The sequence below is a fragment of the Salmo salar genome, chromosome 10 (assembly GCF_965601325.2).
Source record: "Salmo salar chromosome 10, fSalSal1, whole genome shotgun sequence".
In the NCBI taxonomy this organism is placed as follows: domain Eukaryota; kingdom Metazoa; phylum Chordata; class Actinopteri; order Salmoniformes; family Salmonidae; genus Salmo; species Salmo salar.
This window is the reverse complement of record NC_138300.1, coordinates 69005044-69031622: the sequence shown is the minus strand read 5'-3', so window position 1 is coordinate 69031622 and position 26579 is coordinate 69005044. Positions and strand designations below refer to the sequence as shown.

General features: G+C 42.4%; 1 protein-coding gene and 1 long non-coding RNA gene across 2 annotated transcripts in view; one reads left to right on the top strand and one right to left on the bottom strand.

Moving 5' to 3' along the window:
- Nucleotides 1–26579, top strand: part of brsk2a (BR serine/threonine kinase 2a) — a 572400-nt gene that overhangs the window by 122270 nt on the left and 423551 nt on the right. The gene's annotated exons all lie outside the window — the stretch shown is intronic.
- LOC123724438 (uncharacterized) lies at nt 12665–14688 on the bottom strand. The gene is made up of 4 exons (XR_006756989.2): nt 14635–14688; nt 14403–14511; nt 13877–13949; nt 12665–13665 (listed from the first exon to the last, which is right to left on the bottom strand). It is a non-coding gene; the product is annotated as an uncharacterized LOC123724438 (long non-coding RNA).

Here is a 26579-nt window from a genome sequence, read left to right as displayed (position 1 = left end):
TCCCTATCCCTCTCAACCATACCGTTTTTCAATTCCTCATCAATCCACGGGGATTTAACAGTTTTTACAGTCATTTTCTTAATGGGTGCATGCTTATTAGTAACTTGAATTAGCAAATTCATAAATACGTCAAGTGCAGCATCTGGTTGCTCCTCATTACACATCACAGACCAGCAAATATTCTTTACATCATCAACATATGAATCACTACAAAACTTCTTGTATGACCTCTTATACACTATATTAGGCCCAGCCTTTGGAACTTTGGTTTTCCTGGATATACCTACTGCATTGTGATCACTACATCTGATGCATTTGGATACTGTTTTAAATCAGATTTCTGCAGCATTAGTAAAGATGTGATCAATACATGTTGATGATTTCATTCCTGTGCTGTTTGTAAACACCCTGGTAGGTTGACTGATAACCTAAACCAGGTTGCAGGCACTGGTTACAGTTTGAAGCTTTTCTTGAGTGGGCAGCTTGATGAAATGCAGTCAATAATATGGTCACCCAGAAAATATACCTCTCTGTTGATATCACATATATTATCAAGCATTTCACACATATTATCCAGACTGTTAGCACTTGGTGGTCTATAGCAGCTTCCCACAAGAATGGGCTTTAGGTGAGGCAGGTGAACCTGTAGACATATTGCTTCAACAGTATTTAAAATCATCTTTAGACATGTTTAGATATGTTGTACTTTTCTTAAATGTAGTTTTGTAATTGACTAAACCAAGCAGACCACAAGAAAATTGCTTTTGAAAAAGGTCAAGTTTTTCTTGCGAGCCAATGGGGTAACCTAGGTAACCACAGCTTGGTTTCCCCACATGCGGGCAGGGTCGCGACTGAAAACAACATGAAACAGAACATTGAGCACAGCATTTTCTCTACATCACTTTCCGGCCAGTAGCTCTATTACAGTGCCTTCAGAAAGTATTCACACCCATTGTTCATGAGTGCATTTATAAATGTGAGTACATGCACTTACTAATACCTCAGTTGATGATTTATGTAGATCCTTATAAATAATTTACTAATTATTAATACACTTTTTTTGCAGCCCTAGTCTAAGGTGTTATGACTGTCATGTGAGGATCCAAATGGGTCAGATCAGCTTGGCAATGGATGACTTCAACCAGACCCTCTCTCACCCGCAGAGGGGGGAGAAGGGAGCTGGTGCGGGGTTGACAGCTCACACTCTGTTGTAAATCAAGGAGAGAACATTCCTCTCTTCACACAGGAATGTGCCATTGTTTACACAGAGATTTCCCCGCCGAAACTCTAACACGTTCTAAAGCGAATACTGGAACAATATTTCTAATATAGAATGTGGGGAATGGTCAGAGGCGATCAAAATAATAATAATGTCATTTTGGTTGTTATTTGTGATGTCATTAAAAATGTTTTGAAGGAAATATTGTAACTTGAAAGGTATATACACTACATGTACGAAGTCTCCATCCTTAACGATATATATGAAATATGAAAAATGATGAATGTGTTTTTGTTAAGAAAGGGATGTGATCTTAGAAACCATAAGAGGAAATTGTTTCTGTAAGTTTGTACAAGTGAGTAGTCATCGCCAACTTGAGTGAGGTCAGAGAGTGTGTCAGCCAGATGAACCACCCCTTTTGAAGAACTGTATAAAATGAGGGGTTAATAATTAACATAGGAGACCAAAGAAGCGTTGAGCTGCAGCTCACGTCCAAAGTGGTTAGAACTCAATCTCATCACGAGGTAGAGATGATAACGTCACCTCCCGGACAATCACTGGTATGGCTGATTAGCTGTCCTAGGTAAAGTATCTAGAAATGTGAATTTAAGTGGGACAATTATTCTACTGTCTTCAAAACATCATATTCTACTACTCTCATCACCCCACTGGGAACCATTGACACGGCTAGCTAGCCTATCTTCATAAAATCAGCTTCAGGAGCGAATGGATAGTAGAATAAGCTCTGTAGTTCTGTTCAGGACTACACGACAAGTCAACGGATACCAGACGACGGCAAAGGGGGACAACAGTAGAAGACGGGTGGGGACCCCTTTTGGACAATCAGAACATTACAAGCGTGCCGTGGAAAGGCCCAACCAAACCCCTTTCGAAGAAGGCTTGGTTCTGACAGAGATACACGGCGAACTAAGGCATTTACACATAAATACAGTCATGATTTCATTTAATCGGGTAACAATTAAACATAGTTGATTAGATAAATAAAACAGTAATCAGATTAATGAAAGTAAAGTCACGACAAAAGTGTGGACTATATACAATGCCTTCAGAAAGTATTCATACCCCTTTACTTTTTCCCCATTTTGTTGTGTTACAGTCTGAATTTAAAATGAATGAAATTGAGATGTTCTGTCATTGACCTACACACAATACCACATAATGTCAAAGTGGAATTAAGTTTTTCAAAATGTTTACAAATGAATAAGAAATTAAAAACTGAAAAGTATTGAGTCAATAAGTATTCAACTCCTTTGTTATGACAAGCCTAAATAAGCTCAGGAGTAAAAATGTGCTTAACAAGTCACATAATAAGTTGCATTGACTCACTCTGTGTGCATTAATATTGTTTAACATCATTTTTTCATGATTACCTCATCTCTGTAGACCATACATACAATTATCTGTAAGATCCGTCAGTAGAGCAGTGAATTTCAAACACCGATTCAACCACAAAGACCAGGGAGGTTTTCCAATGCCTCACAAAGAAGGGCACCTATTAGTAGATGGGTAAAGAAAAAGCTGACATGAAATATCCCCTTGCTCATGGTGAAGTTATTTATCACACTTTGGATGGTGTATCAATACACTCAGTCACTACAAAGATACAGGTATCCTTCCTAACTCAGTTGCCGGAGAGGAGGGAAACCGCTCAGGGATTTCACCTTGAAGCCAATGGTGACTTTAAAACAGTTACAGAGTTTAATGGCTGTGATAGGAGAAAACTGAGGATGGATCAACAACATTGTAGGTACTACACAATACTAACCTAAATGCGAGTGTGAAAAGAAGGAGCCTGTACAGAAAACATATTTCAAAACATGCATCTTGTTTGCAATAAGGCACTAAAGTAAAACTGCAAAAAATGTGGCAAAGCAATTAACTTTGTCTTGAATACAAGCGTTAGGGCTCCGGGCAGCCAAGCGGAAATGGAGGAAAACTTGCCTCTCTGCAGACCTGGCATCCTTTCACTCCCTCCTCTCTACATTTTCCTCTTCTGTTTCTGCTGCTAAAGCCACTTTCTACCACTCTAAATTCCAAGCATCTGCCTCTAACCCTAGGAAGCTCTTTGCCACCTTCTCCTCCCTCCTGAATCCCCCCCCCCTCCCTCTCTGCGGATGACTTCGTCAACCATTTTGAAAAGAAGGTTGACGACATCCGCTCCTCGTTTGTTAAGTCAAACGACACCGCTGGTCCACTTTCTACCATTGGTCCTACTCACATTGCCCTACCCTATGCTTTGACCTCTTTCTCCCCTCTCTCTCCAGATGAAATCTTGCGACTTGTGACGGCCGGCCGCCCAACAACCTGCCCGCTTGACCCTATCCCCTCCTCTCTCCTCCAGACCATTTCCGGAGACCTTCTCCCTTATCTCACCTCGTTCATCAACTCGTCCCTTCCGTCCTCAAGAGAGCGAGAGTTGCACCCCTTCTCAAAAAACCTACACTCGATCCCTCCGATGTCAACAACTACAGAACAGTTTCCCTTCTTTCTTTTCTCTCCAAAACTCTTGAGCGTGCCATCCTTGGCCAGCTCTCTTGCTATCTCTCTCAGAACGACCTTCTTGATCCAAATCAGTCAGGTTTCAAGACTGGTCATTCAACTGAGACTGCCCTTCTCTGTGTCACGGATGCTCGCCGCACTGCTAAAGCTAACTCTCTATCCTCTGCTCTCATGCTTTTAGACCTATCTGCTGCCTTTGATACTGTGAACCACCAGATCCTCCTCTCCACCCTCTCTGAGTTGGGCATCTCCGGCGCGGCCCACGCTTGGATTGCGTTCTACCTGACAGGTCGCTCCTACCAGGTGGCGTGGCGAGAATCTGTCTCCGCACCACGTGCTCTCACCACTGGTGTCCCCCAGGGCTCTGTTCTAGGCCCTCTCCTATTCTCGCTATACACCAAGTCACTTGGCTCTGTCATATCCTCACATGGTCTCTCCTATCATTGCTATGCAGATGACACACAATTCATCTTCTCCTTTCCCCCTTCTGATAACCAGGTGGCGAATCACATCTCTGCATGTCTGGCAGACATATCAGTGTGGAGGACGGATCACCACCTCAAGCTGAACCTCGGCAAGACGGAGCTGCTTTTCCTCCCGGGGAAGGACTGCCCGTTCCATGATCTCGCCATCACGGTTGACAACTCCATTGTGTCCTCCTCCCAGAGTGCTAAGAACCTTGGCGTGACCCTGGACAACACCCTGTCGTTCTCCACTAACATCAAGGCGGTGACCCGATCCTGTGGGTTCATGCTCTACAACATTCGCAGAGTACGACCCTGCCTCACACAGGAAGCGGCGCAGGTCCTAATCCAGGCACTTGTCATCTCCCGTCTGGATTACTGCAACTCGCTGTTGGCTGGGCTCCCTGCCTGTGCCATTAAACCCCTACAACTCATCCAGAACGCTGCAGCCCGTCTGGTGTTCAACCTTCCCAAGTTCTTTCACGTCACCCCGCTCCTCCGCTCTCTCCACTGGCTTCCAGTTGAAGCTTGCATCCGCTACAAGACCATGGTGCTTGCCTACGGAGCCGTGAGGGGAACGGCACCTCCGTAACTTCAGGCTCTGATCAGTCCCTACACCCAAACGAGGGCACTGCGCTCATCCACCTCTGGCCTGCTGGCCCCCCTACCTCTGAGGAAGCACAGTTCCCGCTCAGCCCAGTCAAAACTGTTCGCTGCTCTGGCACCCCTATGGTGGAACAAGCTCCCTCACGACGCCAGGACAGCGGAGTCAATCACCACCTTCCGGAGACACCTGAAACCCCACCTCTTTAAGGAATACCTAGGATAGGATAAAGTAATCCTTCTAACCCACCCCCCCCCCCTAAAAGATTTAGATGCACTATTGTAAAGTGGTTGTTCCACTGGATATCATAAGGTGAATGCAACAATTTGTAAGTCGCTCTGGATAAGAGCGTCTGCTAAATGACTTAAATGTAAATGTAAATGTTATGTTTGGGGCAAATCCAACACATCACTGAGTACCACTCATCATATTTTCAAGGATGGTGTTTTGCTGCATCATGTTATAGGCATGCTTGTCATCAGAAAGGACAAGGGAGTTTTTTTTAAAGATACAAATAAATGGAATTCAGCTAAGCGCAGGCAAAACCTGCTTCAGTCTGCTTCCCAACAGACAATGGGAGACAAATTCACATTTCAGCAGGACAATAAACTCAGAGACTTACCCAGAAAGACTCACAGCTGTAATCCCTGCCAAAGGTGATTCTAACGTTTTTTACTCAGGGGGTTAAATTAATATGTAATCAACATATACAGAATGTGTTTCATATATTATTTAGACATTTTAGAATCTTCCACTTTGGCACAAGAGCATTTTGTGTAGATCGTTGACAAAAAACTGACAATTCAATACATTTTTATCCAACCTTGCAGCACAACAAAAAGTAGAAAAAGACAAGGTGTGTGAATACTTTCTAAAGGCACTATAACATTTCCCAATATCTCCTTTGTTGTGCTGAGATGTAGACAGAGCCCCGGTGACCAAGCGTGTGTTTGTGTGTTTGCGTTTGTGTAGGTGTGACCTTACCAGTCATTTCCGTCACACTCCCACTGAGGTGGGATTCATCCTAGAATGTGTTCATAATGAACGCCCTGTCACACTAAATTACAATCTCCAAATCCACACTGCAATGTATAAGGGGGAAGAGGTAGGATGAGAAGAATGAGATTATAGTCATCTTTCCAAAGTGTTGACTGTAGGTCAGAAAAGCAGGCCTGTTTGTCATCAGGGTTGTCACATCAGACCTAGTGACCTAACAGGAACCTATAGAGGCCAGAATGGGGTTAAGGATGTCACGCACACCCACACACACCGTACTGTACACACAAATGTTGGAACATTTAGTGTGGTCTTGCCTCCATAGCTCCATCTATGAATTTGAAAGTGGTTGCATTGCTCCAGACCCATCACTCAGCTTTCTAGCAAACCAGGTGGCAGGGCTGCAGTTTTGTTGTGTTTCAAAGCAAAGAGGGGGTCTGGGTTGAGGTTAAACGGCATGATAGCTCCCACACTGTAGAGCTTTTAGCACCACTGTTTCTCTAGCCTCTCCCTGTGTGTTTGGCTTTGTATTTGGAGGACTTAGACATTTCATAATCACACACTTTGAACTCTTTAAGAGGAGACTTGTTTAGAGCAGGGGGCCAGTGAGGTGATTTTCCAGGGCCTGGGCAGAAACAGCAGGGGTTATATTAGAGCTTAGCGTGAAGCAGGAGGGTGGTCCCTCCACTAAACTCCACTGCCTAGGTGTTAGTGGGCATATTAGACTGTGTTTATGCGCATATGCTATAAGCAGGGAGGCAATTAAGGATTTTGGGCAGTGGCCAGCCAAGGCTAGTAGACCTCAGTTTCTACTACTTGTATAAGTGTGCCTTTTAGCCAATAAACCAAAAGAGGTTCTGTGAATGTTCCCAGAACATTTCATTAGGTTTTGGGAAAGGTGTAGGAAGATTCTTCCAAGTGGTTTATTCGTGTGTTTTATTTACAAGGACTTTTGTATTTGTATTTTTAAATAAGCCCCATTAGCTTCTGCCAATGCAGCAGCTACTCTTCCTGGGGTCCAGCAAAATGAAGGCAGTTTTATACAATTAAAAACATTACATTTTACAACAGATTTCACAACACATTGTCTATGCTCTCAAGCCACTACTCTACTACCACATACACTACCGTTCAAAAGTTTGGTGTCACTTAGAAATGTCCTTGTTTTTGAAAGAAAAGCACATTTTTTTGTTCATTAAAATATCAAATTGATCAGAAATACAGTGTAGACATTGTTAATGTTGTAAATGACTATTGTAGCTGGAAACGGCAGATTTTTTATGGAATGTCAACATAGACGTACAGAGACCCATTATCAACAACCATCACTCCTGTTCCAATGGCACATTGTGTTAGCTAATCCAAGTGTATCATTTTAAAAGGCTAATTGATCATTAGAAAACCTTTTGCAATTATGTTAGCCCAGCTGAAAACTGTTGTTCTGATTAAACAAGCAATAAAACGGGCCTTCTTTAGACTAGTTGTGTATCTGGAGCATCAGCATTTGTGGGTTTGATTACAGGCTCAAAATGGCCATAAACAAAGCACTTTCTTCTGAAACTCATCAGTCTACTCTTGTTCTGAGAAATGAAGGCTATTCCATGCAACAAATTGCCCAGAAACTGAAGATCTGGTACAACGCTGTGTACTACTCCCTTCACAGAACAGCGCAAACTGGCTCTAACCAGACTAGGAGTGGGAGGCCCCGGTGCACAACTGAGCAAGAGGACAAGTACATTAGAGTGTCTAGTTTGAGAAACAGATGCCCCACAAGTCCAGGAAGTTAAAACTTGGTCGCAAATGGGTCTTCCAAATGGACCCAACATATTGTGGGAAGCTTGTGGAAGGCTACCCGAAACATTTGACCCAAGTTAAACAATTTAAAGGCAATGCTACCAAATACTAATTGAGTGTATGTAAACTTCTGACCCACTGGGAATGTGATGAAAGAAATAAAACCTGATAAAATCATTCTCTACTCTTATTGTCACGATCTTGGAAATGAGCGGACCAAGGCGCAGCATGAGTATAGTTCCACATATTTATTTAAGTGAAACTAACAAAACAAAATAACAAAACTTACAAAGACCGTGAGGACGTAGTGCCCAAACACACTAACAAAATCAATATCCCACAAAACGCAGGTGGGGAAATAGCTACCTAAATATGGTTCCCAATCAGAGGCAACGATAAACAGCTGCCTCTAATTGGGAACCACATTAGCACCAACATAGAAATAGATATACTAGATCACCCCCTAGTCACTCCCTGACCTACTACACCATAGGGAACCAAGGGCTCTCTATGGTCAGGCCATGACAGTTACCCCCCCCCCCCCCCCCCCAAAGGTGCGGACTCCGGCCGCAAAACCTGAAACCAAATGGGGAGGGTGGGGGGGTGATTAGTGGCGGTACCGGTGCCGGTGCAGGTTGTAGCCCCCGCCCAGACCCTGGATCCCGCCATCGTGCTGAGCTGAATGCCGTGCCTGGACTGGGCATCGGTGCAAAGGAGGGCTCCGTCCTTGGAGCGGGACCGGACGCCGTGCCTGGACTGGGCACCGGTGCAGAGGAAGGCTCCGGCCTTGAAGCTGGACCAGACGCCGTGCCTGGACTGGGCACCGGTGCAGAGGAAGGCTCCGGCCATGGAGCGGGACCGGACGCCGTGCCTGGACTGGGCACCGGCGCAGAGGAAGTCTCCTTCCATGGAGCGGGACTGGACACCGTGCCTGGATTGGGCACCGGCGCAGAGGAAGGCTCCTGCCATGGAGCGGGACTGGACACCGTGCCTGGACTCTCCGGATCGTTGACCGTCACTGGAAGCTCCGGGCCGTTGACCTTCCCGGGAAGCTCCGGGCTGTTGAGCGTCCCTGGAAGCTTCGGCCTGTTGAGCGTCCCTGGAAGCGTCGGCCGTTGAGCGTCCCTGGAAGCTCCGGGCCGTTGAGCGTACCTGGAAGCTCCGGAGCGGGACCGTCGCAGGAGGTTCTGGACCGTGGACCGTCGCAGGAGGTTCCGGAACGTGAACCGTCGCAGGAGGTTCCGGACCGTGAACCGTCGCAGGAGGTTCCGGACCATGAACTGTCGCCGGAAGCTCTGGACTGTGAATGTGCACTGGAGGCCTACTGCGTGGAGCCAGTACAGGTGGCACCGGACTGGTGACACGCACTTCAGGGCGAGTGCGAGGAGCAGGCACAGGACGTACCAGACTGGGGAGGCGCACTGGAGGCCTGATGCGTGGGGCTGGCACAGGTTGCACCGGACTGGTGACACGCACTTCAGGGTGAGTGCAGGGAGTAGGCACATGATGTACCGGACTGGGGACACCCACTTCAGGGCGAGTACGAGGAGGAGACAGGACGTACCGGACTGGGGAGGCGCACTGGAGGCCAGAAGCGTGGAGCCGGCATCGTCGCTGCCCCCTATGCTCCTTGGCGACTCCCGCCAAGGAAGGGTCTCGTGTACTCTCATGTCCTCCCAAGTCCAAAACTCCCTTACCTCATTTTCACACTGCTTGGTCCTTTGTTGGTGATATATTCTGTCACGATCTTGGAAATGAGCGGACCAAGTCGCAACATGAGTATAGTTCCACATATTTATTTAAGTGAAACTAACAAAACAAAATAACAAAACTTACAAAGACCGTGATGATGTAGTCCCAAACACACTAACAAACAATCAATATCCCACAAAACACAAGTGGGGAAATAGCTACCTAAATATGGTTCCCAATCAGAGGCAACGATAAACAGCTGCTTCTAATTGGGAACCACATTAGCACCAACATAGAAATATATATATATATATATATATATTCAATTAAATGAATACCGCATTGTAATGTTATTGATGCCTTTCTCTCTCCTTGCAGGGGATTAGACAGATGAACTGCTGTCACCAGATGCCCAAACCCTAAAACCAGAAACATGTGGAGACATCCAGCACTTGTAATTTTCAATACATTTTAACATTTGTATTGGTTTTCTTGTGTCTGTGCATGAGTCCTTAAAACACAGACCCTTGTACAAAATAATTAATTCCAAATTGAGGGACATCAAGGAGATTAATCTCCAACATTTAGTTCGGTACATGAGTGCAATTTAGTCATGACAGACACAGTTTTTTTATAGACAGGACAGGAGTTCAGGTTTTTGTTCCATCCCTTCACTAACACCTAAATCAACTAATTGTGGTCTAAATGGAAGATTTGCACACAGTGCAATCTTTTGGGACAGAAATAACATCTGTATTTTAGAAAAGCTTCATAAGTTACAATGTCCTGACAAATCTGCCTGGTAAACAATAACATAGTTGAATCTATTTCTATTTAACATTGTGATGTTGCACACTCCTGAATAATATCCTGTTGATTAACCTGGTGGCTAGGAGGTTCACAACAAGTTCTTTACATCTGCAGGGTGTCAGGGTAGGATGTCCTTCAACCTGGATCAAGCATAGACAAAGGGGGAGAAACTAACCTCACTGCTCAAATTTCAGTGCTGGTTCAAGTTGCTGAAGCGTCAAGTACCTTTATTAAAGTGGAACTGACAGCATTTTAACCAGTTTGCAGATATGAAACAAACAGACAACCATAATATCAGTAAAAAATATTGAATTCTCGGTTTATGGTACCAAACTATTTTATAAGAGGTTTTAAAAATAGGTTCTATTTGACTCAACATTCCATGAGGCATTGTTGGTAGAATAGATGGATGCAGTTCAATGCATGATTAATCTAATTCACCAATACATATTTTACTAGGCAAGTGAGTTAAGAACAAATTCTTATTTAAAGACAGCCTACCAGGGAACAGTGGGTTAACTGCCTTGTTCAGGGGCAGAATGACAGATTTTTACCTTGTCATCTCGGGATTCGATCCAGCAACATTTCGGTTACTCGCCCGACGCTCTAACCGACGCTTGGTAGTCCAAAGAATATTGCTATCAGGTTGTAAATCAAAGCTGGCCTGGTACATTGTTTGCTACATCCACCCATTCGAGATGCACTGTTTCAGTTTCAAAGACTCAATATATTGATACAAAATGGATGACTAACTAAGGCCGGGAATGTCAATACAATCAAACTAGTAAGGGTAATGTCAGTCATAACGTGGGTAATAGTCTAGGGCACGTGTCAAACATAAGTCGTGACCCATTTCTATCTGGCCCGCAATGATTTGGGTTGTCAATTCATTTTGGCCTGCGTTGAGCTGCACTACAAGTCACAGCAAGCACTGCCAAGGTGCTGCACACCAAAAGGCATTGTGTTGCCACACACACAACCCTCCGTCCAGACCCACACCCACGCATAAGCCAGCCAGTGAACTGTATCATATCATCACTAATGACACTGACTGAATCTTCTACCTGACCGAAAGTTTAAATGTGTTTTAGGCTAAATGTCTGTTTCAATGGGTCATTGCTGTAGCCTACAGAAAAGTACATCTTGGTTGTCAAAAAGTTATAAGATAAAGGATTCACATGTAGGTAAAAATTGCTAATGAAGGACAATGACACACAAGCCAGTATAAAGGAAATTGCAGCTTGATGCGCTCACATCGGTGAATTCAACTTCAATTGTGCTGCTTTCATGTGTCCTGTTTACAGTGCACAAAAGAGGGAAAGTGTACAGACATGGCGGCAAGTAGCCTAGTGTTTAGAGTGTTTGGCCAATAACCAAAAGGATGCTGGATTGAATTCCAGAGCTGACAAGGTAAAGAATCTGTCGTTCTGCCCCTGAACAAGTCAGTGATCAGGGGTAGGCCGTCATTGTAAATAAGAATTTGTTCTTAACTGACTTGCCTAGTTAAATAAAGGTTACATTTGAATAAAAAATAAAAAATCTTAGCTAGGCTACTAAAATGCTGCACTCAGGCTTCGGTTTTTAAAGCTTGACAATGAATTCATAAATTATTATAATATTTTTTTTAAATACAGAAAATACTAAAATCTGGAACAAAATACCATGCAAAGGAGAAGAACGTAGGCTTATAACAGCAACATTTGAGCAGTAACCTAGGCTGGCTACTCAACTACAATACATTTTGAGTTCACCATACAGCAATTCTGCATTCATTATTTCATTTAGCAAGCTAAAAAATGGTTTCTAATGTTAGCTAGCTAGCTGCCAGGAGGATGTCATGTCATTGGAGGAGTGGGTCAATGACCGGCATTTTCCCTCATATCATTTTTCGGTAGATACAGCTAGAGATGCAGGTGTCATCTGGTTAGCTAGCAAAAAATGTAAATCTCTTTGCTACAGTGGTTCCTCTAAAAGTTGCGAGCTTGCACTGCGGGACTTAGAGGTACCCAGCGTCACAACTTTATTGCTTCAGACCACCACCAGGGGGAGTTAGAGCACTCATTATGTATTTGGGTCCCAAGATTTTTATATGACCAATCATATCGAGTGGTTCCAATGACGAATTTTGACGTGAGCCACCCGTCCCTGGTGGCGTTCTTCAGCAAAGATGGCTGACAAAACATTACGGTGGAACCAAATGTAAATAGTTATAATGTCATAACGAGTCAAGCTGAAAATGTAGACTTGAGAGGAATATGTTAGTTAATGTAGAGACAAACGTTTGTGCATATTTTTTTGTCATGAAGTTAATTTACAAAAATCGCTATTTAGCAAGTTATCTGACTAGCTAACATTAGCCAGCTAGCCAGTGTTAGGAGAATGAATTTGTAATTCGTGTTGTTTAATGTTTTAGGGACTCCTGAGAAAACCAGCAAACCAGGCTGTCGTCTTGTGAAACAGTGGATGCAAAGAATCTAGCTAGCTAAAGCATTTACTGCAAATTGAATGTACAATGGTGTAAGCTTGCCTTGCAATGCAGCTGAAGTAACATAGCTAGCTAACTATTTACTTGCTTATTGTGTAGTTGAGGATACAAATAACTATATGCCTATAGGTGTGTAGCTAGCTACAGTATGTAGCCAATCTGTCTATGGACCCGGAAACATTAGGTTCTGAAGTAATTTTCATACCAATCTATGAACCTCAGCAATCATATTTGTTGTATCAGTTTCAAGTCTGAATGGCATTAATGAAGCTTATGGATAGTGTAGAATACAATAACTTTATTGTGCCAAGGATGCAAGTCCTAAATACATGTACTGTAGTTATTATCATGCATGAGATTCCCACATTGTAGCCTGTACATTGAATATATTCACTGATCATGTATTCTTCCATGGCAAATAAAGGTGCGGTTCAGGTATGAATCTCTGAGACATTCTTTTTCAGTCATATCAAACTCCATTATTTGAATGATGCTGTGTCTGCATGTATGTATTACAATTATACACTTCAACAGTGTTTACCACTCCTGCTCCTGGGACATCCATGATTACACATTGTAACTATGCAATATACTAGAAAATGATTGATTTGTAATTCATATATATAGAAAAAAAACTATGCATATCCCTTCATCTGCATTAATCTAAGGACACAGGATAGTATTTCAATGAGATACTTAATTTCAACCGGTGGAGAATGTGAAACGATTTATTGAAATAAGTTCTTTATCCAGGTGTTATAAATACATTATAATTATGATAATTGTATATCATAAATACAAGTTCAATCTGTACTTTAATGCACATATGGTGTGCGTTATAAAACGAGGAAGAAAGACGAGGAGGGGAGAGAGGTGTAGAAGACAGAAAGGGAAAGAGGTAAGAACAGCAGCAGACAGCATATGATTAATGAATTACAGTGCTACCCTAATATTCTCTCAGTTCATCACAATTGCGGTGTCTCCTAACCAGCCTTGGGACCCCAGTTGGCCCCAAGGTTATCTTAAGAGCGTGTGCGGTGGTGATGGTGGGACTGGCTTCCTCTCTCACATCAAAACATACCTGCAGACGAGTGACACATGATAGAGAGAGAGCATGATTAAGCCTTGTTTTTTATTCTAACACAGTCAGTTATCATAATCATCATCAGGAGGTGAAATGCAAAACTGACCTTGGATCATTAACTCTGGGACTACTACATCTCTGTCTGTATTTCAATATAAAGTATCTCTTTAATAATACTTCCTGTTGACCCGACCAAGTGACCTCTCACCTATGATCATGATGTTCCCTCTGTGTCAGCCATTTCAGATGCGGGAGGGGTTCACCAAAACAGCTGATATAACCTAGAGGATTTAGGGAGAAGGGGGAGAGGGATAAAGTGAAGAAGAGAGACTGTTATTGTGTGTGTGGTCTCACCTGGTGTCCACACTAAGTGGCTACAGAGTACTTTATGCTAAAAAACAGACATGAGGACAAACAATAGAAGATAATGTCAATAGAAGATACTGTATGTGATGCAGACACCTATCAGAGTGTACCTGAAACATTTAAATATAGAGTGCTGTGTGTCTCACCACTTGGTTATTGCAAGGCTAACCCCCAGGGAAATCATGACTTGGCAGCAACAGATAGCAACAGATAGTCCAGTGAAAATGGCTGTGGTTATGTGGTGTAAATTTGAAAATTAGCAGCTGACATCTTAAGTTTTTTTTAATTAATGCATGTGAGACAGGTTCCATGTACAACAAGACAGGCAGAGATGAAGAGAGAAAAAGAACACATAACAGTTTAATTACCTCTAGTTATGGACACTTTTGCCAGCAATAAAGCTTCCACGCCCTGTTCCTCGGACAGTGAACATCTGGCAATATGTAAATTTTTTCGACCCCTTGATCAGCTCGCTCTCTGAAAGTAAAGAAAACAGTTTAGTTTTTATAGCTATGAAAACAATAACTGCGATATGACCAGTCAATCAAAAGCAGCAGATGTCATTTTCAGGATACGTCAATACAGCCCAGTGCTGCTTACCTGAGTTGTCATCATCACACAGTCCTTCTTCGTAGGTGTCCGCTATGACTTCCTTTGTGTCGGAAAAAAAGTTGCTTTCAGAACAATCATTTTTGATTGAAAATAAAAAAATGTTTTGCTCTCGACAAAAAGACATAAATGTACCTCTATAGCATATAACAATTTTCCTGTGAATAACCACACCTTCATACAAACGTCCTACTGTATGCAAAATTCTTGAAGCACAACCGAAGATGCTGCCATATCCTGCCAGGACGCCCACAAGTGAGCCACTCAGGTGCAGAATGATGGCGTGTGAAAGAGGGAAAGGAATGAGATGGGAACAACAATTTGTTGCAAGTTGGGGAGGGGGGCTAATAGCTGAACAATAGACTATTCAACCTTTTCCTAAGAATAGTCTAATAGCCAAGCTAGGTGTGATAAACCTCCCTCCTATCACAGACCAGATTTGCCATAACGACCAAGCGGTAGCTTGCTACTCAATGTAATAAAGTAATGAATTTTCAATAAGTTACCTTACACGTTATGTTGGCTGACAATTTGTTAGCTACGCTGTCCTTACCAACCACATAGCATATCATTACAGCAGTATGCTACCTAACGTTAGTAGTTATACATCAAACTTGCCAGTATATTAACTATAGGCTAACTATCCAATGTTTATGGACTTGATTATTCCCGTCATTCTTAGCTTAGCTAAACGGTATAGTTGTTGTGCTTTCTCAGTGGACATTCGGGTGCTTTCGTAAATTCGCTCTGGCTATCTATAGGCTGGACAATAGAACGTGTCAAAATTCACTCAAGACTGATAACGTTACCTCATCAGGATAGCGTCATATCTCTCCTCCTTTTTACCATTAGCAAGCATGCGAATTGTCATTCACCTATTAAGTAACCACATTGTCCGATTTCAAAAAGGCTTTACAACGAAATTATAATGCATAGTTATATCCAAATAGCTGCGTTTGTTCTTGCGTTCAAGACACTATCCGAAGGGTGAAGCGCCGGCGCGTATCGTGACAAAAATTGTCAAAATATTCCATTACTGTACTTCGAAGCATGTCAAACGCTGTTTAAAATAAAAAAATGCGATTTTTCTCGTAAAATAGCGATAATATTCCGACCGTTCGACGTTGTTTTCGTTCAAAGACTGAAAATGTAAAATGGACTCTTCACGTGCACACGCGCACCCGTTTCATTGTTCTCAGATCGACCACTATCCAAATGCGCTACTGTTTTTCAGCCAGGGACTGCAGAGTCATCATTCAACGTTCTGGCACCTTCTGAGAGCCTATGGGAGTCTTAGAAAATGTCACGTTACAGCAGAGATCCTCTGTTTTCGATAAAGAGGCTATAGAAGGCCAAGAAATGGTCAGAGAGGGCACTTCCTGTTTAGAATCTTCTCAGGTTTTGGCCTGCCATATTAGTTCTGTTATACTCACAGACACCATTCAAACAGTTTTAGAAACTTTAGGGTGTTTTCTATCCAAATCAAACAATTATATGCATATTCTAGTTTCTGGGCAGGAGTAATAACCAGATTAAATCGGGTACGTTTTTTATCCGGCCGTGAAAATACTGCCCCCTATCCTAAACAGGTTAAACCGAGGTACAACACTTGTATGTTTTATGAATTCTTATTATGAGTATTTCTGTTTTTGAATTTGGCACGCTGCAATTTCACTGGGTGTTGTCAAATCGATCCCGCTAAAAGGATTGGCACACGAAGGGATCCATAAGAAGTTAATGTTTACTCTACTTTTTTTATTTCACTTTTGTTTATTATCTATTTCACTTGCTTTGGCAATGTAAACATATGTTTCCAATGCAAGTAAAGTCCCTTAAATTGAAATTGAGGAAAAAGGAGATGAAGCTATCACTAAGAGGAAGAGAAAGAGGTAGAGGCAGTCAGAATTGGAGAGGAAGAGAAGACGAAGGAAGGAAGATGGACTGACAAACATGGATTTTAAAGGGGGTGTGGACTTTTCACCTATAGGTGGTTCCTGTTAGCTATAGCTAACAGTATCTCAGTGTTATTGGGTGAATCCATTTGAATTCAATCAAAATCCCCTTTGATTTAAAACTTCTTAGGGCTAGGCCAGCAGATGGATATTAAACATTTAGGTACATACAAGTGTCTTATATTGGCTAAAAGCTTAAAGTCTTGTTCATCTAACTGCATTGTCCGATTTACCATAGGCTTTACAGTGAAAGCATGCCATGCGATTGTTTGAGGATGGCGCCCCACATCAAAATATTTTTCAACCAGCACAGGCTTCATAAAATCACAAATAGCGATTAAATATTCAGTTACTTTTTGAAAATCTTCCTCTGATTTGCAATCCAAAGGGTCCCAGCTACAACATGCATGGTTGTTTTGTTAGATAAAATCCTTCTTTATATCCCAAAAAGTCAGTTTAGTTGGCACCATCGATTTGAGTAATCCCCTCGTTCAACATGCAGAGAAAGGAATCCAAAAAGCTACTGCTAAACTTTGTTAAAACAAGTCAAAATATGTTTAGATTTTATCCTCAGGTACCCTAAAATGTAATTAAACTATAATATTTCATACGGAAATAAGTATGTTCAATAGGAAAACAAAATTAGCAGGTGCACGTCCTCTTTGTCACGCACTCAGACTGATTTCCAACTCTGACTCCCAGTACTAAAACTCAAAATTCTTTCTCGTTTGGGAAGAAAGAAGCCTGAAACCTTGAACAAAGACTGTTGACATCTAGTGAAAGCCATAGGAATTGCAATCTGGGAGCTGGAATTGCATATGACCCATAGCTTTCCATTGTAAGAGCATGGGCTTGGATTGTCTCCTACCATATCAATTGTGTTATAGTCTGATACATTATTTTAACATTTCTACAAACTTCAGTGTTTTCTATGCAATGGTACCAATTATATGCATATCCTGGCTTCTGGGCCTGAGTAACAGGCAGTTTACTTTGGGCACATCAGTCAGACAGGAAGTGGAGAAAAATAGACCCTAGCCTGAAGAAGTTCACAAAACTTTCCATACATGTTTGCCATAAAAGAAGTGTTCAAATAACAACTTTTTGGACCTGAATGCCGAAATATTCAGGAGAAAAAGGAGCTCAAAGTTGACACCATTTGCATACTCCACCATAACTAACAGTTAGTGCATTCATCTTAATATAGCTAGGTGGGACAGCCACATACCACAGTCATAGTAGGTGTATTTTACTCAATAAAATATCTATCAGCAAGGTCAGAGCTAGTAAGGGGGAAAAAATTCAAGTGCGAGTGTTAGTTCACAACAGTGGGGGGAGGAGGGTAGGTGTTGCCAGGGGTGTGTAGGGTTTGAGCATAGCCTGAAGGTAGGGAGGGGCAGTTGCTCTTGCTGCTCCGTAGTCAAGTACCATGGTCTTGTGAGCTTTGACTGGAAGCCAGTGCAGTGTGCAGAGGAGCGGGTGACATGGGTGAACTTGGGAAGGTTGAACACCAGGCAGGCTGCAGTGTTATGGATAAGTTGCAGGGGTTTGATGGCACAAGCAGGGATCCCAGAAAACAGCAAATTGCAGTAGTCCAGATGGGAGATGACAAGCTCCTGGATTAGGACCTGATCCGCTTTCTGTATTAGGTAGGATCGTATTCTACGGATTTGTTAGAGCATGCACCTGCAGGAGCGAGTCACTGCTTTGATGTTTGCAGAGAACTACAGGGTGTTGTCCAGGGTCATACCAAGGTTCTCTGCACTCTGGGAGGGGGACACAAAAGAAACAGTGAGAGAGTTGGTCAAAGACAGCATGCTCAAGTGTTTTGGAAAGAAATAGCGGCCTGTAGTTTTTGACATCAGAGGAGTCGAGTGTGTCTTGAGGAGGGGAGTGACTCGGGCCATATTGAAGTCAGAGGGGAGAAAGAGCTCAAGGCATAGGGTAGTTCTGTGTGAGTGGGACCATTGGACTCAATAGGCTGAATGAATGAGGAGCGGATGTCGTCAACCTTATTTTCAAAGTGTCTGCCGGGGGGGGGGGTTTAAGTAGGGAGGAAGAGGTGGAAAATAGTTTCCTTGGGTTAGAGGCAAAAGCTTGAAATTTAGAGTGATAGAAAGTGGATACAGAGGAAGAGAAAGTAGAGGGAGGGAGTGAAAGGATGATAGGTTCTACAGAAGTAGTTTTCCTCCATTTTCACTCAGCTGCCCGCAGGCCTGTTCTGCATGCTCGCAAAGAGTCACTCATCCACAGAGCAGGAGGGGAAGGCCGAGCTAGCAGGGAGGAAAAGGGATAGTGCGAGTCATAGGATGCGGGAAAGGGAGGAGATTAGGATCGAAGAGGCAGAATCAGGAGACAGGAGGGAGAAGTATTTAGCGGAAAAGATGATATAATAAAAGAGGCGAGAGTAGTGGGAGAGACAGAGCGAAGATTTGACGGCACATGATCATCTGGGTAGGGGCTGAGTGGCTAGGGTTGGAGGAATAGGACACAGAAAGGAAACGAAGTAGTGATCAAAGACCTGGAGTGGGGTTGCAGTGAGATTAGTAAGCGAACAGCCTCTAGTATGTGTATTTATTATGTATCCCCATTAGCTGCTGCCAAGGCAAAATTAAGCCAATTTTAAAAACATTACAATACATTCACAAAAGATTTCACAACACATTAAGTGTGCCCCCTCAGGCCCCTACTCTACTACTTTAAAAATAAATATATATTTAACCTTTATTTAATCAGTTAAGAACAAATTCTTATTTACAATGACGGCCTACCCCGGCTAAACCCTCCCGTAACCCGGATGACGCTGAGCCAATTGTGTGCCGCCCTATGGCACTCCCGATCACGGCCGGTTGTTATACAGCCCAGGATCGAACCAGGGTCTGTAGTGACGTCTCTAGCACTGAGATGCAGTGCCTTAGGCCGCTGCATCACTCGGGAGCTACCACATATCTACAACACAAAATCCATGTGTACGTGTGTGTCAGTGGAGGCTGGTGACTTGAAAAATGGAAGAGGATGGGAGACCCACGGTATAGGTGCGGAACGCACAGACGACAAAGTGTATTTCAAAAATCAAAGACTAATTATTTTAACCTAAACCATTTAATAAAGATATTTAAAGTACAATATTATGGGGAATGGGATTGAGAGGGCTACTTACACCGTGTTGGAAAGGGATCACAGCAGTGATTGAATGAGGGTATGATGCATGATTTTAGGTGTTCAGAGGCTTTAACCTGTTAGGGCTAGGGGGCAGTATTTACACGGCCGGATAAAAAAACGTACCCGATTTAATCTGGTTATTACTACTGCCCAGAAACTAGAATATGCATATAATTATTGGCTTTGGATAGAAAACACCCTAAAGTTTCTAAAACTGTTTGAATGGTGTCAGAGAGGGTACTTCCTGTACAGAATCTTCTCAGGTTTTGGCCTGCCAAATGAGTTCTTTTATACTCACAGACACCATTCAAACAGTTTTAGAAACTTTAGGGTGTTTTCTATCCAAATCAAACAATTATATGCATATTCTAGTTTCTGGGCAGGAGTAATAACCAGATTAAATCGGGTACGTTTTTTATCCGGCCGTGCAAATACTGCCCCCTATCCCCAACAGGTTAACGCTACAGCATACATTGACATTCTAGACGACTCTGTGCTTCCAACTATGTGGCAAAAGTTTGGAAAATGCCCGTTCCTGTTTCAGCATGACAATACCTCTGTGCACAAAGTGACGCCCATACAGAAAAGGTTTGTCGAGATCAGAGTGGAAGAACTTGACTGGCCTGCACAGAGCTCTAACCTCAACCCCATCAAACACCTTTGTGATGAATTGGAACACCGACTGCGAGCCAGGCCTAATCGACCATCATCAGGGCCCGACCTCACTAATGCTCTTGTGGTTGAATGGAAGCAAGTCCCCGCAGCAATGTTCCAACATCTAGTGGAAAGCCTTCACAGAAATGTGGAGGCTGTTATAGCAGCAAAGGGGGGACCAACTCCATCTTAATGCCCAAGAGTTCGACGAGCAGGTGTCTACATCGTTTTGGTCATGTGGTGTATCTGAATATGAGCAAAAACATTGAGTTGACAAATTTTTTGATAAAAGGTAAAAAAAAAAAGATAGTTATAAAACAATATTTGTTTACATAAATTATAAAATAGTTTGACAACCCTGTTTGTAAGCTTTTAAATTATATCAATTGCAACCGTTTATCTTGTCCAGTGATGAAGACCTGGATGTCTCATGGTTTGGCATGGTATGCAAAATAGTTCAACTTTGAGGACCTTGAATGTTTTGGCATTCAGGTCTAAAAAGTCACTTTCTAATCCCTTCTTCAATGGGCAAATATACAGTACCTTCAGAAAGTATTTATACCTGTTGACTTACTCCACATTTTGTTGTGTTACAGCACAGCCATCTACACAAAATAACCCATAATGACAAATTGAAAACTTTTCAAAAATTAAATACAGAAATACACATATCTCATTTACATAAGTATTCACACCCCTGAGTCAGTCATTTGTTGAAGCACCTTTGGCAGCAATTACAACTGTGCATCTAAAGTCTAAGAGATTTGCACAACTGGATTGTACAATATTTGCATATTATTATTTTCAAAATTCTTCAAGCTCTGTCAAATTGGTTGTTTATCACTGCTAGACAACCATTTTCAAGTCTTGCAATAGATTTTCAGATTTTGCTTTCCAACAGACACTGGGAGACAAAGTCCCCTTTCAGGAGGACTATAACATAAAAAATAAGGTCAAATATACACTGGATTTGCTTACCAACACACCTAGTTACAGTTTTGACTTAAATCGGCTGGAAAATCTATGGCAAGACTTGAAAATGTCTGTTTAGAAATTATCAACAACCAACTTGACAAAGCTTGACAAATATCTTGAAGAATAATGGGAAAATATTGTACAATCCAGGTGTGCAAAGCCCTTAGAGACTTACCCAGAAAGATGCACCGCTGTAATCGCTGCCAAAGGTGATTCTAACATGCATTGACTCAGGGGGTTGAATACTTAACTAAGTGTTTAATATACAGTACCAGTCAAATTTGGACACACCTACTAATCATTCAAGGATTTTTCTTTATTTTTACTATTTTCTACAATGTAGAATAATAGTGAACACATCCAAACTATGAAATAACACACATGGAATCATGTAGTAACCCAAAAAAGTGTTAAACAAATCAACATTTTAGATTCTTAAAAGTAGCCACCCTTTGCCTTGATGACAGCTTTGCACACGCTTGGCATTCTCTCAACCAGCTTCATGAGAAATGCTTTTCCAACCGTCTTGAAGGAGTTCCCACATATGCTGAGCAGTTGTTGGCTGCTTGTCCTTCACTCTGCGGTCCAACTCATCCCAAACCATCTCAAATTGGGTTGGAGGTCGGGTTATTGTGGCGGCCAGGTTATTTGATGCAGCACTCCATTACTCTCTTTGGTCAAATAGACGTTACACCACCTGGAGGTGTGTTTTTGGTCACTGTCCTGTTGAAAAACAAATTATAGTCTCACTAAGTGCAAACCAGATGGGATGGCGTATCGCTGCATAATTCTGTGGTAGCCATGCTGGTTAAGTATGCCTTGAATTCTAAATAAATCATCAGATGGTGTCACCAACAAAGCACCCCCACACCATCACACCTCCTCCCCCATTATTCATGGTGAGAACCACACATGCAGAGATCATCCATTCACCTACTCTGTGTCTCACAAAGACACGGTGGTTGGAACCAAAAATTTGGACTCATCAGACCAAAGGACAGATTTCCACCAGTCTTATGTCCATTGCTCATGTTTCTTGGACGAAACAAGTCTCTTCTTCTTATTGGTGTCCTTTAGTAGTGGTTTCTTTGCAGCAATTCAACCACAGATGCCTGATTCATGTAGTCTCCTCTGAACAGTTGATGTTGACATGTGTCTGTTACTTGAACTCTTTGAGGCATTTATTTGGGCTCCAATTTCTGAGGCTGGTAACTCTAATGAACTTATCCTCTGCAGCAGAGGTAAATCTGGGTCTTCCTTTCCTGTGGCGGTCCTCATGAGAGCCAGTTTCATCATAGCGCTTGATGGTTTTTGCGACTGCACTTGAAGAAACGTAAAAAATTCTTGAAATTTTCCAGATTGATTGACCTTCATGTCTTAAAGTAAAGATGGACTGTCGTTTCTCTTTGCTTATTTGAGTTGTTCATGTAATAATATGGACTTGGTCTTTTACCCAATAGGGTTATCTTCTGTATACCACCCCTACCTTGTCACAACACAACTGATTGGCTCAAACACATTAAACTCTTACATCTAGACGTTCCGCTAGCGGAACACCTGCTCCAATATCCAATGATGGGCGTGGCGCAAAATACAAACTCCTCTAAAATACAAAAACTTCAATTTTTCAAAGATATGACTATTTCACAGCATTTTAAAGATAAGACTCTCCTTTATCTAACCACACTGTCCGATTTCAAAAAGGCTTTACAACGAAAGCAAAACATTAGATTATGTCAGCAGAGTACCAAGCCAGAAATAATCAGACACCCATTTTTCAAGCTAGCATATAATGTCACAAAAACCCAGAAGACAGCTAAATGCAGCACTAACCTTTTATGATCTTCATCAGATGACAACCCTAGGACATTATGTTATACAATACATGCATGTTTTGTTCAATCAAGTTCATATTTATATCAAAAACCAGCTTTTTACATTAGCATGTGACGTTCAGAACTAGCAAACTTCCGGGGAATTCGCTAACATTTTACTAAATTACTCACGATAAACGTTCACAAAAAGCATAACAATTATTTTAAGAATTATAGATACAGACCTCCTCTATGCACTCGATATGTCCGATTTTAAAATAGCTTTTTGGTGAAAGCACATTTTGCAATATTCTAAGTACATAGCCCAGGCATCACGGGCTAGCTATTTAGACACCCGGCAAGTTTAGCACTCACCAATATCAGGTTTACTATTATAAAAGTTTGATTACCTTTTGTTGTCTTCGTCAGAATGCACTCCCAGGACTGCTACTTCAATAGCAAATGTTGGTTTGGTCCAAAATAATCCATCGTTATATCCGAATAGCGGCGTTTTGTTCGTGCGTCCCAGACACTATCTGAAATGGTAAATCAGGGTCGCGCGCATAGCGCAATTCGTGACAAAAAAAATCTAAATATTCCATTACCGTACTTCGAAGCATGTCAACCGCTGTTTAAAATCAATTTTTATGCCATTTTTCTCGTAGAAAAGCGATAATATTCCGACCGGGAATCTCCTTTTAGCTAAACTGAGGAAAGTAAACAAAGCTTTCGGTCGCCGCGGGCACGCGCCTGAGTCTCACAGTACTGTAACCAGCCACTACCCAAACGCGCAAATTTTTTTCAGCCAGAGCCTGCAAAGCCACGATTCAGCTTTTTACCGCCTTCTGAGACCCTATGACAGCCGTAGGAAGTGTCACGGGACAGCTAAGATCCTCACTCTTCAATAAACAGAGACAAGAAGAACGACACCTTGTCAGACAGGCCACTTCCTGCCTGAAACCTTGTCAGGTTTTTGCCTGCCAAATGAGTTCTGTTATACTCACAGACACCATTCAAACAGTTTTAGAAACTTTAGGGTGTTTTCTATCCATATGTAATAAGTATATGCATATTCTAGTTACTGGGTAGGAGTGGTAACCAGATTAAATCGGGTATGTTTTTTATCCAGCCGTGAAAATACTGCCCCCTAGCCATAACAGGTTAAGGAAAGAAATTCCACAAATATACATTTAAGAGGCACACCTGTTAGTTGAAATGCATTTCAGGTGACTAACTCATGAAGCTGGTTGAGAGAATGCCAAGAGTGTGCAAAGCTGTCATCAAGGCACAGGGTGGCTATTTTGATTTGTTTTTCATGATTCCATATGTTATTCCATAGTTTTGATGTCTTCCCTATTATTCTACAAATGTAGAAAATAGTACAAATAAAGAAAAACCCTGGAATGAGTAGGTGTGTCCAAACTTTTGACTGGTACTGTATATGTTATTTTTTCTTTCACATATTATGTTCTGTAGGTTGTTGACAAACAATTACTTAAATACATTTTAATCCCACTTTGTAACACTTCAAAATGTGGAGAAAAGTAATGGGGTGTGAATCATTTCTGAAGGCATTGTAGGTAAGTCTAAAACAAGGTGTTGTCTCTTTAATGTTCTCTATGAGTATCTCTGGTGCATGTGTTCAGTTGGCCCACAGCCATGGTACTGTTACTGACATTGGGATGTGGGCAGAGTGAGAACGGGTGGTGTGAGCAAGTAGGAGTGTTTGTGTTGTGTGTTCTGTTTCTGTCCACCCTAATTCAGCTGAATAGTAAGAAAACATGGCAAAAGCTTTAGAGAGAAGTTAAGACATGAGAGAAGAGAAACCTCCCATAGTGTTTGCAGACAGCAGTCAATGCAGCTGGAGAGAGAGAGAGAGAGAGAGAGAGAGAGAGAGAGAGAGAGAGAGAGAGAGAGAGAGAGAGAGAGAGATATATAGCAGCAGTGTTACTCAGTCGTGGTCCTTATGGTCCCCTCTCCAATCAGCTTCCTGATCCATCCAATCATGGGCTGGATTGAATCAATTTGTCCTCCTCTATCTGTGATTACAGAAGGGATGAACAGCAGAGGAGGGAGAAGTGGGAAGAGATATGAAGGAGAGAGAGCAGGAGAGCGAAAGAAAAAGGGAGGGAGGGAGGGAGTAGAGGTCTTCACGGATTCACCTGTACCCAAATACCCGAGACCCGGTCCGTGACCCAAGCGGGTCCGAATCCAGAATTCTAAATAACGTGACGGGTCTGGGTCAGATCTGATATGATTTTCACGGGTCCGTACAGATCCGAACACGACTGCTGCAGTAGACAGAGAAATATACCTTTTATAATGTATGCTGCTGCTCTTGCTTTTCACAAGAGCTGCGCGTGGCAAGTGTAGCTTGTGGTTTGCCAATTATGTCGTCAAAGCGGCAATAGGCGACAATCAGAGCCTCGCATTCAAGTTTGGCATTCAAGTTTGTTATTAAGGCACAAGAAAGTTCACATGTTCAAGAAGGCATTTCTGCCCAAAAAAGATAACGTTCAAATGGCTATCCTGTGAAGTCGTGACTTGCGACATACGCCTAGTTTCCTGAATCGGGTCACATTTACAGAAAAGACAGAAATGCCAGTGGTGGAGGTGTTGCTGTTTTTTAATTCAGAACCATATTCCTGTAAAGATTAAAGAGGATCTCATGTTAAATACTGTTGAAGTAATATTGCTACAGGTTCATCTACCTCACCTAAAGCCCATTCTTGTGGGAAGGTGCTATAGACCACCAAGTGATAACAGTCAGTATCTGCATAACATGTGTGAAATGCATGTGATAACAGAGGGTTATATTTCCTAGGTGATTTAAATATTGACTGTCTTTCATCAAGCTTCAAATATTAACCAGTGCCTGCAAACTGGTTCAGGTTATCAATCAACCTACCAGGGTAGTTACAAAATAGCACGGAGGGGGGCAGGTCCCAATTCAAATCAGCCAGCAGCATACCACCCTGCATCCCACTGCTGGCTTGCTTCTGAAGCCAAGCAGGGTTGGTCCTGGTCAGTCCCTGGATGGGAGACCAGATGCTCCTGGAAGTGGTGTTGGAGGGCCAGTAGGAGGCACTCTTTCCTCTGGTCTAAAAAATGATTGGGACACTGCCCTGTTTAGGGTGCCGTCTTTCGGATGGGATGTTAAACGGGTGTCCTGACTCTCTGAGGTCATTAAAGATCCCATTGCACTTATCGTAAGAGTAGGGGTGTTAACCCTGGTGTCCTGGCTAAATTCCCAATCTGACCATCATGGACACCTAATCATCCCCAGCTTACAATTGGCTCATTCATCTCCCTCCTCTCCCCTGAAACTATTCCCCAGGTCATTGCTGTAAATGAGAATGTGTTCTCAGTCAACTTACCT